Below are 16,203 nucleotides of genomic sequence, written 5' to 3'. Positions count from 1 at the left end.
TATGGCCCTGTAGACACACATTTTCTCATCTGTACAGCATTCAGACCCAACACTTTGTTCCAGGTCACATCTTTGGTTTCCAAAGTCCTTCTCAACCCTGATTTCAATCTTGAGATCTCAGTAGAGAAAAGTGAGATGAGAAAGGCTGGTAGAGCAGGACGAAAGATGTGGCTGGAAGGAGGGAGACATCTCTTCCTGGACTCCCAGTGGAGATATATGTGTCCCTCTGGGGCCGTGGGGACAGCCAGCCCTGTTGGAGAGTAGATCCTTGTGAAGGACATGGTAACGCTGCTCCCCAGTGTGGTCCCCAAGGGATGGGAAAAATTAGAGAGGACAGACCTGGCTGACAGGTACTGAGAGTAGTGGAGATTTTAGGTAAGCAGAAGGCACTGACAAAACTTGGCAAAAGTGAGGTTTAAATTGTGAGGAATACAGCCAGGACTGTGACCTTAATGTGGTGACTGATTTTTTTTCTTAATTCCCTCAGTAAAGAGATGAGCAGGAGTTACTGCACTTCCTACCTGAGAGCATTCGAGCAGTGGGATTCTTTTGTACTATTGAATTTTACACGGCAAGAAGAAGAATTATTGCTATGCAGTGAAACTTCTGTGTCTCTTGCAATCTTCTTTTTATAGTGCATGCCTACAATGCTAAAAACTGCATATAAACTTGTTCTTGCTGGTTTGGCTTGGAGGAATATAATAATAATTATAATAATAAAAAAATAAAATTAGGAATAATGTGTGAGATTTATTAAAATTGAAAACTACAAAATGCAAAAAACCTATATTCACTCTGTGATGCTTTCTTGAATTTAGGCATCTCTATAAGATATATCTAACTTCATTACAGCAAAGTTGTTTTGGTGGAGGTTTTTTTTTTTTTTCCATATAATATAATAACTTAAAGCAAGAATAATGGGATGTAGAAAACCATGAAATAAGGACTGTAGAAGAAAAACATAATCTTTGTCTACTATTTTCACAGAAGTAAGTTGATGAAAAAAATCAATGTTCAGTGGTTAAACTGTGAAAAGGATTGATTAGGAATGATGGAATTTCTTGATTTTGCAAGGCAACAGTGGAGAGTATTGGTGCCTTTATATCACAGAACTCTCTAGGACGAGGTACTTCAGTATCCTTTTGTAAAAATTAACAATGAGGAGAAATAATAGACCTCCAAACCTGCATTCTGGCCTCAAAATGCCCACTCAAGTAATTAATATTTGAACAAGGTAAGATATCCATGGACAGAAGAACCGAGGAGGATTTCGAGCTTGGCACAGTAGGAGCATCCTGGTGGCAGGGTATACATGGCTTGGCTGAAACTCCTTGGCTGGTAGGCAAAAGATCTGAAATCAGATGGGTTCCAAAGCTGAAATGGCAGGAATTCTTGAACAAAATGAAAATGTTTGGCAGGCTTCATAATCTAGGAGAAATGAGGCTCCAAAACGTGTTCTAAGGCTTCTGCAACTGGGGTTGTGGGTCAGGCATGAAGATCAGTCTTCAGGGCTTGTCTACACAGGAAATGCATTGGTTATATTGAAATAATGACATTGCAAGAACTTGGCTGGTCCGTTTCCTAATGCAGATGAGATCTTAGCAAGGCAAAGAAATCCTTATGAGAGAAGGAAAGCACAAAGCTGGCTGGGCTTACCCATCAGGCTAGACTATGGCTATCTCAGAGTTTAGTCTGAAGACGGCTTTCAATCCTGCTTGCTAGGGAAGACCAAGGCAAAGCTTCTGGTAGATGAACATCTGGGAAACCGGGCTCCTGGTGGTGGACACTGAGAGAGGAGCTACACACTGCCCGGGAATGCCAAGTGTCCACCTTCTGTGATTCACACCTCCTCTGCTTGTGTCTTTCAATCCCCACGGCCAAGGGATAAATTGTTTAACTTAACGACTTAACAGTACAGAAGGCCGGATGTTTGAATAAACTCTGTGGAGCACTAAGGTACTGTGAATTGCCATTTGATCAGTGAAATCAGGTTTGATGGAACAAAACCAGTCCTCCACCAGCGTTGCAAGATCAAGAGTGAATAAAGACATTTTGAACTCCTCACCAGCAAACCACACCTGATTTGGCATGACAAAGGATTCTTGTTGCCGTGAAATTACATGGCAGCTTGATTTTACACTGAAGACATTGAAACCCGTGAGTAACTGGCTATGAAGGCAATTAATCACACAGTACATTAATCCCAGGGACAATTAAGTAGGTAGGCAAACCAATTTATTTATTGGAGTCCCTATGTTCTTTCTAGTACGCCATTGGTTCTTGCACTGAAAATTCTGATTTGCAGCTTGCAAGTTTCAAGAGGGAAAATAGATATCACTGTAGCTCTGGACTTTCTCACCTGGAGGGCACAAGGAACACTTTGAAATTAGGGAATAAAAACTTCAGAGGGCTTCTATGAAATGATCAAAAGGAAAACAGTTAAACATGTGAGCCCAGCTCTAAAGCTGATGTTTAAGTCAGAAGAATGTGAAGAATAACAATTTAAGAACATACTGAGATGAATGAGAAGGTCCAAACCTCTTAGAGCTATTGCTTCAGGCTTTCTGCAGACTCAGAACTACCTGCATCAGCTGTGTTTGAGGCACATTTATCAGAATTTATTTTGCAGACACAACGACTAGAAACACGTTATACAACATGCACACTTGGACCTTGAAGAACAACCAGGAACCAGAGAGGAGCTTCCACAGGCAACTGCAGCAAAAAAACCACTGAAAACAGAACAGGCAAGCAGCGGCAAGTATGATAATCCAGTCTAGAGACAGGGAGCAATTTTCAGTGCAAACTCAAATGAACTGGAGCTAACTGGCCGCAGAATATATATCCCCTACATATATATCTATATATCTATATCTATATATCTATATAGATATATATCCCCTCATATGTAACTTCCTTCTGAAGAGCTGCAAACTTGCTATTGTCCTCACCTTTTCTATCTTAAACATAAAAGGTTACTGTTCTCCATGAAGCTACTAATTTCTTTGTGGCTGTTCTGAAAAACTTTGCCTTGGTTACTTCTGCCACAATCAGTTACAGTGCACTTCCTTATACTCACATGTCCCTCTCAATCTGTCTCAGATACCACCACTAAGTATCAACATCTGATTCCAGCTACATCTCTGCCTTCTCCTGAATTCCCTTCTCTGGTTACTACTTGCAATCAAGTAAAATTTGAACCTTTATTTTCTTTTTTTGACTCCCTTCCCTTCCCTTCCCTTCCCTTCCCTTCCCTTCCCTTCCCTTCCCTTCCCTTCCCTTCCCTTCCCTTCCCTTCCCTTCCCTTCCCTTCCCTTCCCTTCCCTTCCCTTCCCTTCCCTTCCCTTCCCTTCCCTTCCCTTCCCTTCCCTTCCCTTCCCTTCCCTTCCCTTCCCTTCCCTTCCCTTCCCTTCCCTTCCCTTCCCTTCCCTTCCCTTCCCTTCCCTTCCCTTCCCACAACTTCCCTTCCCACAACCTCCCTTCCCTTGTGAGTGTATAAACTTTTCAAGACCTGGAGTATAAATTATGCTCACAATAATATAACTAATGTATCTGCTAAATCTTTGCTCAATTATATCACTTCTCATTACATTCCATGTCAAGTTTTGATGCTCGGCATATTTTACTATTAGAATAATAAGTACCAGCCTGATTGCAGTTATATCTTTTGAAAGACTACACCGAAAAGAGTACCACCCACTTGCAGTTGTCAGATTTTCAGATAAATTAGTTCATTACTGAGGAAATGATGGCTTTTTTCCCCCTGCCATCTTCTTTTGAAGTTAATTCAAATATTAATATATTGATTGGACAGGTGGCATTTACATAGACACTGATATGTATAAATAATTGTTACCTTTCTGAAGACAGAATGGGATGCTGGAATATTTTTGCCATCATAGGTAAGGATCTTTTCCAAGTATGCTGGTATTATTTATGGACTTCTTTTTGTGTTTTTTTCTGGATCTTTTGTCCTACCTTTTCCCAATTAATGGGATCCACCCAGTCACCTCAAGAGCCTGGGTTTCCATAAAAGAGCTGGAAAATCCTGGGTTTTTTGGGGCTGGCCAAAAAGGAAGCAAAATGTATACCAAGCTGTTTCTACATGTTCATGTAAAAAACATTACTACGTGCAGTCACAAGACAGGTAAGGATGTCCATAAGTTATGAAATATATATATGTATATATTTTTTAATATACAGTGTAGCACCAGTCTCCTTAAATAGGACACTGCCTTTCATGACAACAGGATTGGTATCCCTCACTAGATCAGCCTGAAATGTAATCACTGGAAATATTAACTTGCATCACAAATGGTGCATCTTCAATTATTCTAGAGAACACAACAGCTGTCAAGATAAAAACTGGGAAAAATGCCTTCTATGTAATTGTCACAACACGAGTATAGGTGAGATGTTGCAGAAGAAGGGCTCCTTTGAAAAACAGCATATTAAAATAAATTGATGCAGAGAGAAACTCAGCAAAAGTGTGATTCAAAATAAAAGAGGTCAGGGTGGGCATTAGGAGACTAACTCTGGAGAGATCAGAAAGGGGAGCAGAAAATAAATGTAATCCTTAAAAGCAGACTAAGACTTTATGAATTATGGCAGTATCATAGATAAAACACCAATAAAGAGAGACATACAATTTCAATACATAACACCTACAAGTAAAAAGAGAAATCTCTAAAATCTGAAAAGAATTGGTAAATACTATTAACCCAATTAGATGCAAGAATGACCCAAGCAGAAGATTTAAATGAGCAGTTTATCCACTGGAGTCAATGAAGCCAGCTAAATTGCATCAGCTGAGGTTTTGGCTGACCATTTGGAGATGTGGAATAGGGAGAAAAAAATTAAAAAGCATCATAAATACGTGGGATTAGAGAAAATTCAATCTTTTAACAGAGATGAATGGCCAGCAAATGAATGAGGAAGACCTTGATTTTGTGATGGTCACAGCTTTAAAATCCTGATCAAAATCTTCAGAGGGATTTTGTCAAAACTTCTCCAGAGTAGCAGCGACAAGCTCAGAGAGAAGAAAGGTGTACCCCAAACAAATGACATTATTAGAAGAATAGAGCTTTGGCAGACACTTCAGCAATGTTCCACTTTCTGCAGTGTGCATCCCTCTGCTCCCAGGGAAAATGAACTGGAATTCACCCATGGGTACCACTGGGACTTGGGCAAAAGCTGACGAAGAAACAATTTCATTAGAAAATAAACTATAAGCTGAAGTAGTTAAAAAAAAGTAGAAGATAAAATACATTGTTTCCTTTTTACATCTTCAAAGGCATGCAAGATGAGAAACCAACTATGCCTGAAATTCTTCCACAGGCAATGAAAATACCTACTGGAGTTGCTTCAAAAGATGAAACTTGGGCTAACATTGTAATGTACCAATAAAAATGTCATCAAACTGCATATACCAGACAGATTATTCTGTGAGAGCAGGTACTTCCCTACAAAGCCAGAGATGGCCTTGATCAATTTTATGTCATGTCTAGAAAAATTAGGTATCAGAAAAACCAACTAAGAAGGGGAACTCAAGCCTTTCGGAGGCTGTATATTATACAGGTTGATTAGGACACACAAAAAAAAAATTTACTTGGCTGGTATTTGAGAGCTTAGGTTTTAAAAATACTGAGGTGTTAGAGGGACATATCAAGGGATTGCAAGAGTTGTGTTTAGGTCTTGAGGAAAAAAAAAGCTTTCCTCAAGGGTATGCAAGAAAAATAGATTTGTATTGAATTGCATACTTCTAGCAAAATACACAAAGAAAGGGGTATGTACTGGAAAATGACCAGTAAATATAGCCAGAAATCATTTGTATCTAATCCATAAATTCAAAATCATTTCACAAATCACTCAGTATCTCTCTCTTCTGAAGACAAAATCAAAATGTTTCTCTCCTGAAGTTTTCTTAGCAGTGAGCATAATGCAATATTGGGATATTATATCCCAACCAGAAAACTGTTGTCATCATCCAGAGGTCAGATGATGTAAAATGACTGCAGTTTCAATCTCATTGACTGCATCTAAAGCCATGCTGAAGGTAAATGAAATCCAGCTGTGTCTTTTGAAGGACTGAATTTCATAAAACTTAATTTGCACCTACAGCAAAGTGTATTTTGCTAAAGATTTCAAAAGTGAAAAAAAAGAGAATTTGATTAGACTTCAGGGTCACCACTTTTTAGCAGTAAGTGAAGTCAGGATGTGCCTTGAGTTGCTTAGAAATCCTTGTTATCATAACTGCAGATTTTTGCAAAATCGGTTTGTTGCTTGTATTCTCGGGGTGGATAAAACATCCTTTTGACTAGATTGCATTCTATTATTTTATTAAATCAAACTTATCATTTAAGAGTGGATACATCCCAACAAATTACTTAATAATGATCGAGGGCCATTTGTGGTTCATGTTTTAGTGACTAATGGATGTGTTTAGTTTGATTCCAAACCAGTTAATTTTAACACTGAAGGAATTATTTTTTGTTAACTCTACTGCAAGTTTCACTGGTCTCTAAATACATGTTTTTCTGTTGTCTGCACTTTTAGACATGTTCTGAGGCTGGGGAAGTGTGACCTGTGGTATCCACCAAACCCACCTTGCGGTCTACCACAGCCTGCCAACACCATACATCCATTATTCTTGTCTCATGCCTCAATTAAAAGGTTTTGGAGAAGGACTGGTTCTCTTTGCAAAGTGATTTCTTGAGTTCTTCCTAGTGAAGAGTTTCTGAGGAACACTGGGGGCAGGTATGAAAACCCAGCTGTGAGTTTACTCAAGCATTTGACTACCAAAGATTCAGCTTCCTTAGAGGAGCAAAACCTCTATTTCTAATAATTGCCACTTATGCATCTATCAGTGAAGGAAGCGACTTCTAACACCCAGTATGGTTCTTACCAATGCACTTCTCCTAAGCATTTTCAGCAACATAAAAATACATCTTTCTATGGGTTTTCAACATGTGCACTACATTCTAGGGTGTCCTTGCAGACAAAGTGATCTCACTGTGAAGAGCTTGCTCTTGGAAATTCCAGTCTGAGCTTTGCCAGGTTGAAAAAAAAAAAAAAAAGGCATTTCAAATTTTGTTAGGAGGCTAAAAGTTTTATGTTTTAATAAAAGAATTTCCTGAAGAGTTCTGAAGAGCCTAGATTTGCACTATTTACTTGTAAACCTTTCGGAATACAATGTCTTCTATAAGAGCACTTGCTTGAAGAAAATTTTCTTGATGAGATATCCCTTGTTTTCATAGATCAGACCAAGTCTTCAGTGCTTCCAGACAACCAGCTTCTCCTCAAAGTCCTTTCACAATTAGGAAACTCTTAGACGTTAAAAACATAAAAGAGTTACTAGAGTAAAGGTCAGATCAGCATGTTACTAATCTTTTTTAGACAGAAAAGTGAAATTCTCTCAATAGCTGGAGAACATAATATTCTACAGACAGACTGATACCTAGTTTTCAGGGAACTGATACAATACTTGCCTCTTGCATAGGATTCTGAAGCCTAGATCTGGTAGGAGAACACAGCTGTGAAGAAGAGGTGAATAAATACAAGTTCATATAAACTCATTGCACAACAGCCAACCCCAGATAAAGGACGAAATGCTTGGGATTAAACTCAGGCTGGTCAGATTTTCTGGGTGAGGAAAGATGCAGTCTATCCAATAGACTGGAAAAATGTTTGTTTGTTTCATGGTGGTTTTTGTTGGGGTTTTGTTTGTTTGGTTTGGTTTTTTTTTTTTTTTTTTTTTTTTTTTTTTTTTTTTTTTTTTGTTTTTTGGGGGGTTTTTGGGGTTTTTTGTTTGTTTGGTTGGTTTTTTTGGGGTTTGTTTGTTTGTTTGTTTTTTTTCCTTACCACTGGCTTCTCTATTCTCTGGTTATATGGTGGAACATCGACCAGCTACCCTAGATCAATGAACAAAGGCTCATTTTTTTTTTATCTCAAGCCACGATCATCCCTTTTCCTGTGGCTTCAAACCAACATGGTGATGGGACACCACCTTTGCTGGGAAGACAGAAAGAAGCGGAAATCCCTCTCTATCTTCCCACCCGCGGGTGGCGAGCGGGGCTGCCGTGGGCTCCGTCCCGACAGTCCGCGGGCCATCCTGGCTACTGCCCGACGTCCCCCGGCGACCCAAATGCCAGCACCCAGAGAGGAGCAAACTCTCTTCATAGCTCTTAATGGGACACTTAGGCCGCCGAAGTAATTAAGACCATGGGGCTGTCAGCACGATTAACCTCTTTATTGCCGGGCGCGGCACGGAGGCGAGTTAGAAGGCTCCCCCCCCACGCCCACCACCGCGGAGGGTCCTGCACCCCCTGGGCTCGCCTCTCTCCTCTCGGGAGCCACAAATGCCGGTTCCTGCGCAAAACCAGCGCTCTCGGGGGTCTTCGGGGAGGCTCTCCCCTCTTTTCAACGGGGTCCACTTCTTGAGAGCCCAGCGTGTCCACCTTCGATGCGGGTTGTCCCCGGCGGCGCTCGGAGCGCGGTGGGGATGACAGAAAGCCTGCGGGAGGAAGTTATGGACCATCAGATCCCTGGGGAGAAGCCCCCCGCCCCGTGCCCCCCAGCGCTGCCCCACGGAACCGCGGTTTCTCCGGCCGCCCCGACCTCCTCCCGCCGAACTCCGCGGGTGCGTGTCCGGAGCCCCGCTGTCCTCCCGGGGCTCGGGGAGCTCCTCCGGGGCCGGCGAGGGTGGGATTCTCCCCCCCCCCCCCGCCCACGAACCGGGAGGATAGGGCGGGAAAACACTTCCAGACTATCTCCATGAAGATCCAGTTTCTTTCTTTCTGGTCAGAAGTAACGTATTTTGTGGTTGTGGGTCGTTCTTTCTTTCTCGCTGTGTTTTAATTTTTTTTTCGTTTTTTCCCTCCCTTTTGCTTTTGTTTGTTTGTTTGGTTTTTAAATTTAAAATATAATGCTGAGAGACAAAGAGGTGAATAATCTATCTCGGCGTTGATGGTTCGTCAAAGATTGCAAAGCCAAGGCGCTCTGTTCCTGCGATGAAAATGATTTATAGAAAATTGCAGGCAGAACACATGCACATTCTGGCAGACGTAAAGACAGTCCCTCCCTTTTCCTTAATGTTCTTTTATCAGCTTCTTAGGAGGTGTCCGATCCGTTTGTCTGCATGAAACCAGTAGTCATAGTAGGAATCCTTAGTTTTGGTGTTTTTCCCCCTTTTCTTTAATAAGGAATCTATAAATCCAACAGTGCTCCTTCTGCCCAGATACTAACCTTCCTCCTATTTCTCACAGCACTTGTTTGGGGTGGAAGGCGGGGGGAGCGGAAAGAGGGGAGAGGAGGAGGAGAGAGATCTTTCTCCTGTTGAGTCATTAACTTGCACGTCTCAAAGAAAAAGAAGATTTAATGGGAAAGATCCTGCATATGTGCTTTATACTCACGGCATTCTTGCGGATGGGAAGATCGGAGGGTGCATGGATTTAATATCTGACCAGTATCTGGGCGATTTTCGTGTTTTTATTTTATTGCTATGGATAGTATTCCTGCATTTGGTCTTCAGCTGAGCTGAGAGAGACAATGAAGTTCTAACACGCCTGACTTCTCCCAGAGTCAGTAAAACCTGAACTCAAAATTTTCCAGGAGATATCTCAGGTTCACCACTCATATGTAACTTCCTCGGAGCAGGGGAGGGTCTCCCCCTCCACCCGAACCGGAGCTCCGTGGTTCTAGTCTCTCTTCCAGCCATGCAGCAAAGCTGGAGAGCTCGAGAAGCCCCACTGATGTTCCAACACCAGTCATGCCCTTGTGCTCAAATTGATTTTGCCTCACTCCCACGTACTGATTTACTGAGTCCGCACGTAAACCCTAATTCCTCCCGCCCCTCCATCCCCATCCCCCTTTCCCCGCTAGACATAACCCCAGAAAGAATCTGACCTGGTGCTGTGGAAAGATTGGAAAGGGGGGTGGGGGGGGTGGGGGGGGTTGAGCTGAGGTGGGGGTTTCGAGCGAAAGAAGTAACCCAGGACAATACTTAATACAAAAGTGACTAAATAAAAATGCAGGCTATAGCCGCTTTGTCTTTGTCTGCTTGCCTTCATCACCCAGATACCTTTCTTTGTGAGCCTTGATCGTTAGTTTCCACGGTTTTAAATAATCAGTCACAAAGAGGCAGACAACTAGGTGTTGGGAGGCATGAAAGTTATTTTAAGTGGAATTATTTATTTTATTTTGCTGCCAAAAACCTTTTCAGCAATGTAAGAAGTGATTTTGGTGATAGTAGTACAAGCTCTCTTTACTCCCAAACGCTTGTGAGAAATAAAAAACCTGGAGATGACTGTCTTTATTTCCAGGAGTAGACTTCAAAATACGTGCCAGAAATGGACAATTTGAGTGTCCTTTCTCCACATCAAATGCGAGCTGGAAGGGGGATTAAAAACCAACCACGTGGTAGATCTGGTTTTATACTTTGCAACCTCCAGCTCCATTTATGTTCTTTACTCTGCTCAGGGAAGATTAGCCTCTAGATGGATGTGTCTGAGGGATCACCTCGGGGGCAGATCTGCATGCAGAAACCGGTTTTTGTCATGGCTGGAAGAGAGCTATGACCCAGCAGAGCACTCCATCCGAGCGGCTCCCCCAGCATCGCAAGACCTGCTGAGCGCTCCTGCACAGGAAGCTTTGTGAAGGCAACAGCTTGGAAGGGGAAGATCTTCAGATCTTTCCCCCTTCTTCTCCTCCTCCCTGGCCTGTGAGTGATTCAGTGTCCCAAACCTTAACTTTTTGTTACCACCTTCCTCCTCTAAATCTCCTTCATCTTCAACACCTCCTCCTCTATCACTACCATCTTCTCCTCCATCTGTCTGCCTGCTGGATCTCTCTCTCGCTTGCTTGCTTTCCCCCCTCCTCTTCCACCTCCCTGCTCTTACTTCTTGCCTTTTCCTCCTCTCTTGTCTTCTCTTTTCTTTCTCTTTTTCCTCCTCTTCCCCTACACGTTGTTGTTGTTGTTAGAAAGGATTCTTGCACCCCCTGGTGCTCTTGCGTTTTGTGTGGTAGGAGAGGAGATTGTCTTCTTTCTCTCTCCCTCTGGTTGCTCATTATTCAGAGAGAGACACAGAGGGTGAGAGAGAGAGAGAGAGAGAGAGACGGATATCTCAGGTCATCTGCAGCTGCAGCAAACCAGTGAAGGAGAGAGAGAGAGAGGGAGAGGGAGAGAGAGAGGGGGGGGGAAAGCAGGGAAAGATGGCGATCCTCCATTGCTGAGACCTGGCAAGGAGCACATGAGACTCACAAAACAACTTCCATAACAATAACAAGAAGAGCTAGGCAGAGAGGAAGAGGAGAGGAGAGGAGGCAGCAGCAGCAAGAGCAGCAGTGCCGGGACACTCCTGTAAGTTCTTGCAATTAAAACCCATCTTTGGTTTGGCATTGGAGAGATCATCTCTCGTTTGTGTGTGTGTGCGTGTGTGTCTGTGTGCGTGTGTGTCTGTGCGTGTGTTATTTTGTTTGGGCTTTTACGTCTGTCTTTCTTTCCACCACCTTCCTCTGAAATCCATTCATTCGGTCAACGGAGGAAGGAGGAAGAAAGAAAGGAAGAAAAAAAAAAAAAAGCGAAGAGAGGGGAGCGAGAGCGGGGTGTTTTGTTTGAGAGAGAAGTCTCTTGCATGGAGGAGGAGAAGAGGAGGAGGTGCTGGTAGTGGTGGTGGTGGTGGTGGGAGGAGGAGGAAGGCGGTTAATTAATTTTTTGTTGTTGCATTACGGGGGGGGGGGGGGGGGGGGGGGGAAGATGGGGAGATAAGTGAGATATCAGCCGAGCTTTCGGGGAGGGGGGTGCCTGGGAGTATATGTGTGTGTATGCGGGGTCTGGATGGTGCTGTGCGTATGGACTTGGATCAGAGACGGGAGACACACGGAGGAGAGAAAAGCTCCGTGCTGGCACGACCCAGGCAATCGGGTGACCTCTTTCTTCCTTCCTTCCTTCCTCCTTCCTTCCTTTCTTCCTTTCTTGCTTTCTTTCTTTCTCCCAGCCGCTCTCCCCCTCCTCCTCTTTCTCCTCGTCCCCTCTCGCTGCCCGCCTTACCGCTGGCGAGGCTGGTCCCTCACCCCGGCGGTGGTGCCCCCACCGCGGCTCTCCTGGAGTTGGGATGCGGAGGTGCCCGGCGGTGTCGGGGCTGGAGGGCTGGTGGTGCCCGCAGGAGGTGGCTTGGAGGAGGACAGCGTTCAGCTGGAGAGCAGGAGCCATTACACATACTTGTGCTCTCCTTTGAGAGAAAAGAGAGTGAGAAGGGAAGAAAGGAAGGGGAAGGAGCCCACTTCTACTTGCTCAGTTCCCTGATGTCCCTACCTTTAAACCAAGCGAGGGAGAAGGCTCTTTCTCTCCTGCCTCTTTCTCAACCCACCCGGAGCAGGTTTCTCCCTATCTCTTCCCCTCTTTCCCTTTCTTTATCTCCCTGTCCTCCATTTGCAAGCTGTCTGCTTTGGTTCCAGTCCAGGCTCCACAACACAAAGCTTCTCCTCGCTCTCGCACACATGCACACACACAGTCCACAGGCTCTTTATGTCTTCTGGAGTAACCTTCTCCTTTCCCTCCCCCCCCCCGCCCCGTGCCCCCCGGCTCCTTTCAGCATTGTGGTTTCTATTCTCCACACAGAGAGATCTTCCTGGAGCTTCATGTAGTTGTGATCTGTGAGGATTCCTCCCTCCCTTCCCTTCACCTCCCTCTTTTTGAGGGAGAAAAATGGAAAAGTTTCATTTGTTTTTCTGGTGTTTGGAAGGGGAAAGACCTCCAAGTTTAGACTGCTTTCTGCTCCTGCTTTTGTATGTGCGGCTGTGGGGGTCTGTTTGTCTCATGAAGCTGCTTGCATGTCTAAGAGGAAGTGACTAGTTTGGCAGAGAGCTGTGATCTGAGTCAGGTAAGCCATGTCATGTTCTCTAGCTCCACCAGAAAATGGAGGAGAGAGAGAGAGTAGACAAAGCTTAGATGGGAAGTGCTCCTAACATTGTGGATGTCTCTCCATGTTTTGAGGCTTTGCTGGGCAGGAGCTGGCTTAATCATGATTTTTTCCCCTAAGGTTTTCCCTTCAGATTTTTCAATGCACAACATTGTGATGGGTCTTCTCGCTGTCTTCATGCTATCAGGAAATGAGGATTGGAGGAAATTGCTCAGATTCTTCTTCACACAGAGAAACACATCCTCAGGCTTTTTTCTCTGATGCTTTCATGTGGAGGTCACCTTTCTAGATATTTTTCTTTGGTTAAAGACCACAATATTTTGGAGTCTGATCAATTGGTCCAGTAAACAATGCATATAAGCATATATTTTTAGTTTTCTGAAAGCATTTGGAGGTAAGTGCATGCAGCTTGAGGCTGCTCAGGTTCTTCCAGAGGGTATCATGAAATGTCTCTTTTTTTCCTAGGTGATGATGCCTAATTTTTTGGATTTTTAACATCTCATTTTCAAGAGCATTCCTTCTTTTGGATGTGTTTTAAATAAGGATGGACTATTTCTCCCCACTCACTAGGTTGCATTAAAGTGATAATGGCAAGTTTTTAGTAGGTTCCTCAAAGCATCATAACATACATAATTTCTCTTCGAAAAAGCAAAACAGTTTTCACAGGTGTCTTTTTGCTGTCATAAAATATTCTTTTTTCCTGAAAACCTACAGCAACGTTCTTGTTGTAATTTTAATGTCATTATGGAAACCTGAGATCTTTAAAGTGAGATAGTAGTTGATCAGGAATTTGTGTGCTTTGTTTTTCACACGTGTTAATCTGAAGCAATTTTGAATAGACGCTAAGCAGGCCTTGGATCTTTTCCCATCCACTGAAATCTGCACATCACCTACACAATAGATGCAGTCCTTCAAAAAGTTCAAAATACACCCTGAAATGCCTGAGGGGGTTACCAGGGTGCAGTGCTGCTGAGCTTGAAGGCACAGCTCCATGGAAAGGTGTGAGTGATGCCCATGCATTGTTACTCTGAGGTGTTTAAGAATAAATTTGGGAAGATGTTAAATGGCTGGATGGCGGACCAGTGAATCTGAATCAGAACATGCTCCCAGGTGTGCAAAACACCAGAAAGATTTAAGGATTGCAGTGATGGGTGATGAACTTGAGATCTGTCTTGGAGGTTAAAATCAATGCCCTTGTTTTATTTTTGCTGTGGAAGAAATGTTTTAATGTGTAATCTAATATACCTCAGAAGGATATTGCTTTATCAACTGTGCATTTCTTAAGTTCTGGTTGCTGGTATCACCCAAATTACTGAGATTCTCTGGTTGTCTCCATCTTCAGAAGAAGGCCATGGAACATACCATTTCAGGTATGTTTAATCTCGTATTTTGAAAAAAAGAGAGGTTAACTGCTTTTGGGGTTTTGTTTGTTTGTTGTTGCTGTTGTTGTGGTGTTTTGGTTGTCCTCCCCTTCCCCTCAAGGTTGTATTTTTTGGATGCATTTTCCAATCTCTGCACAGGTCTAAATCAGCCATTGAAGAAAAATTGAAAAATTGCTCACTGACCTTTGCTTACTTGGGTCACATCCCAAATATCCATTCCTTGTATGAACTGTATGTAGTGGTTCAGAGCTCTGAATCTCCTTTTACTTCTGGAGAGGTCAGTCCAGTGCTGGCACTACAAGGTGCCCTGCAGATACACTGCCCTTGAACTGGCATGTACAATCCAAGAACAACTCTGAGATTTAAGATCAGGATCTTTATGGGAGGGCCTCTTATGCCCTAAAAAACTAAACAACATTGCAGCTTTTTTAATGTGATTTTTTTTTTCCTGGGTTTCCTCACTATGAGACTGAAACCTCTTCAGGGAATTTTATTCTTGTTAACAGTGCTTCTTGCTGTGGTTCTGCCCAGACAGACTGAAGTTCACCTTGTTGTTAAAATACTAGATGGAGAACTTTAAAAACACAACCCGCAACCACGCAAAACCCAACAAAATCCCAAACAAACAAAAAAAAGGCGCCTCAAAACCCATTGGTTTTTAAAGAATCTTCAGAAAGGTGATCTTAATTCATGCCATGGTGGTGACATGAATGTTTCTCCTAATCAAGCGTAAATTTTTTCTTTCAGACAATGGCTTTCAATTGCTTTTGGTTTGGGGCACACAGAACCTTTTATTGGTCCAATCTCTAATAGAATAAACATTGGTAGCTTATTCACCAGTATTTAAATATGCTTTTCTTAATCACTTTCCTCACACCTACTAGACATAGCCTATGAACCACTGTTTTAAAATATTTTTTTAAAATATTTAATTTTGTTCTACAATTCCACTACCTTCACACCGGGTTGTGTTGATGAGAAACTTATAGATGTCATGTGTACAGTTTCCTTCCATAATTAAAAATATTTTATTGCAAGAAGAAAACTAAAAATACAATAATGTGTATGCTTAGAATATGAAGAGTATGAGTACATAATGGGGTGCTAGAAAGGGAAAGCAGGGCAACTGCAGGTGGAAATGGAAAAAAAAAAAAGATCATTCCAGTCCAGTAACCTTTATAACAAATTCATTAGCATTATGTACTTTGACTTAAAAGAGGATTGACTTCGAAGACCGATAAAAGGATGATTAAAAAGATGACAAGTAGATGACTATTGTTCAACATAGATGTCCAGACATCTGGCAGATGTTCCTCTGAGCCCCAAGGAATGGGCAAGTTTAATTTTAGCCTTGAAAAGGAAATGGGAACAACTTAAGTCTTATAATAGTACAACTTACAGTTTGAGGAAGATTACTTTAGAAGAGCTCAAAAATGTCTCTCGAAATCTGGAACTCCCAGAACCCAAGTGTAAATTAGCATTTCCTGTTGGGTTTTCTTATTACTCCAAGCAACATGTGTGGAGTTACAATATAAATTGAGATTACCTCAGTTTACTGTAACACTTTCTCTGTGTGGTGTTGTGGATAATTTCCTTAAATGGGCAGAACAACACTGCTTTGAAGTAAGAAACTGCATAAAAAGGATTTGAAAGTGTGAAACTGGTGAATAGCTGTGTACTACTCATTAACTAATATTGTCCCATGTTGAAGCTTCACCAGGCCAAATTAGGGACAAATACAAAAGTCCCCAGTGAAATAGTGAAGAAGCTGCTAATGGAGGAAAGAGGTCCTGTTTATCACAGATCAGGAAAGATCTACGAAGGCCAGGATGTCTGTGTTGTTTGGTGCATTTTGTTTCCTTAAATTTTGTTTCACTACCAATCCATTGTAGGAGGAAAAAAAA

The 16,203-nt window shown here is 42.5% G+C and overlaps 1 protein-coding gene across 2 annotated transcripts in view; it reads left to right on the top strand.

Annotated features, from left to right (window-relative positions):
* Positions 1-10,752: 10,752 nt before the first annotated feature.
* Positions 10,753-16,203, top strand: part of ZNF462 (zinc finger protein 462) — an 88,096-nt gene continuing 82,645 nt past the window's right edge. The window contains exon 1 of one of the 2 annotated variants that reach the window (XM_066339320.1): positions 10,753-11,356. The gene's annotated coding sequence lies outside the window, so the exon portion shown is untranslated. The remainder of the gene's footprint in view (positions 11,357-16,203) is intronic. The other variant, XM_066339319.1, reaches the window with a different exon arrangement.

This window comes from Sylvia atricapilla, chromosome Z, assembly GCF_009819655.1.
Source record: "Sylvia atricapilla isolate bSylAtr1 chromosome Z, bSylAtr1.pri, whole genome shotgun sequence".
NCBI lineage: Eukaryota > Metazoa > Chordata > Aves > Passeriformes > Sylviidae > Sylvia > Sylvia atricapilla.
The sequence above is the reverse complement of the archived record's forward strand: the minus strand, read 5'-3'. Positions and strand labels throughout refer to the sequence as shown.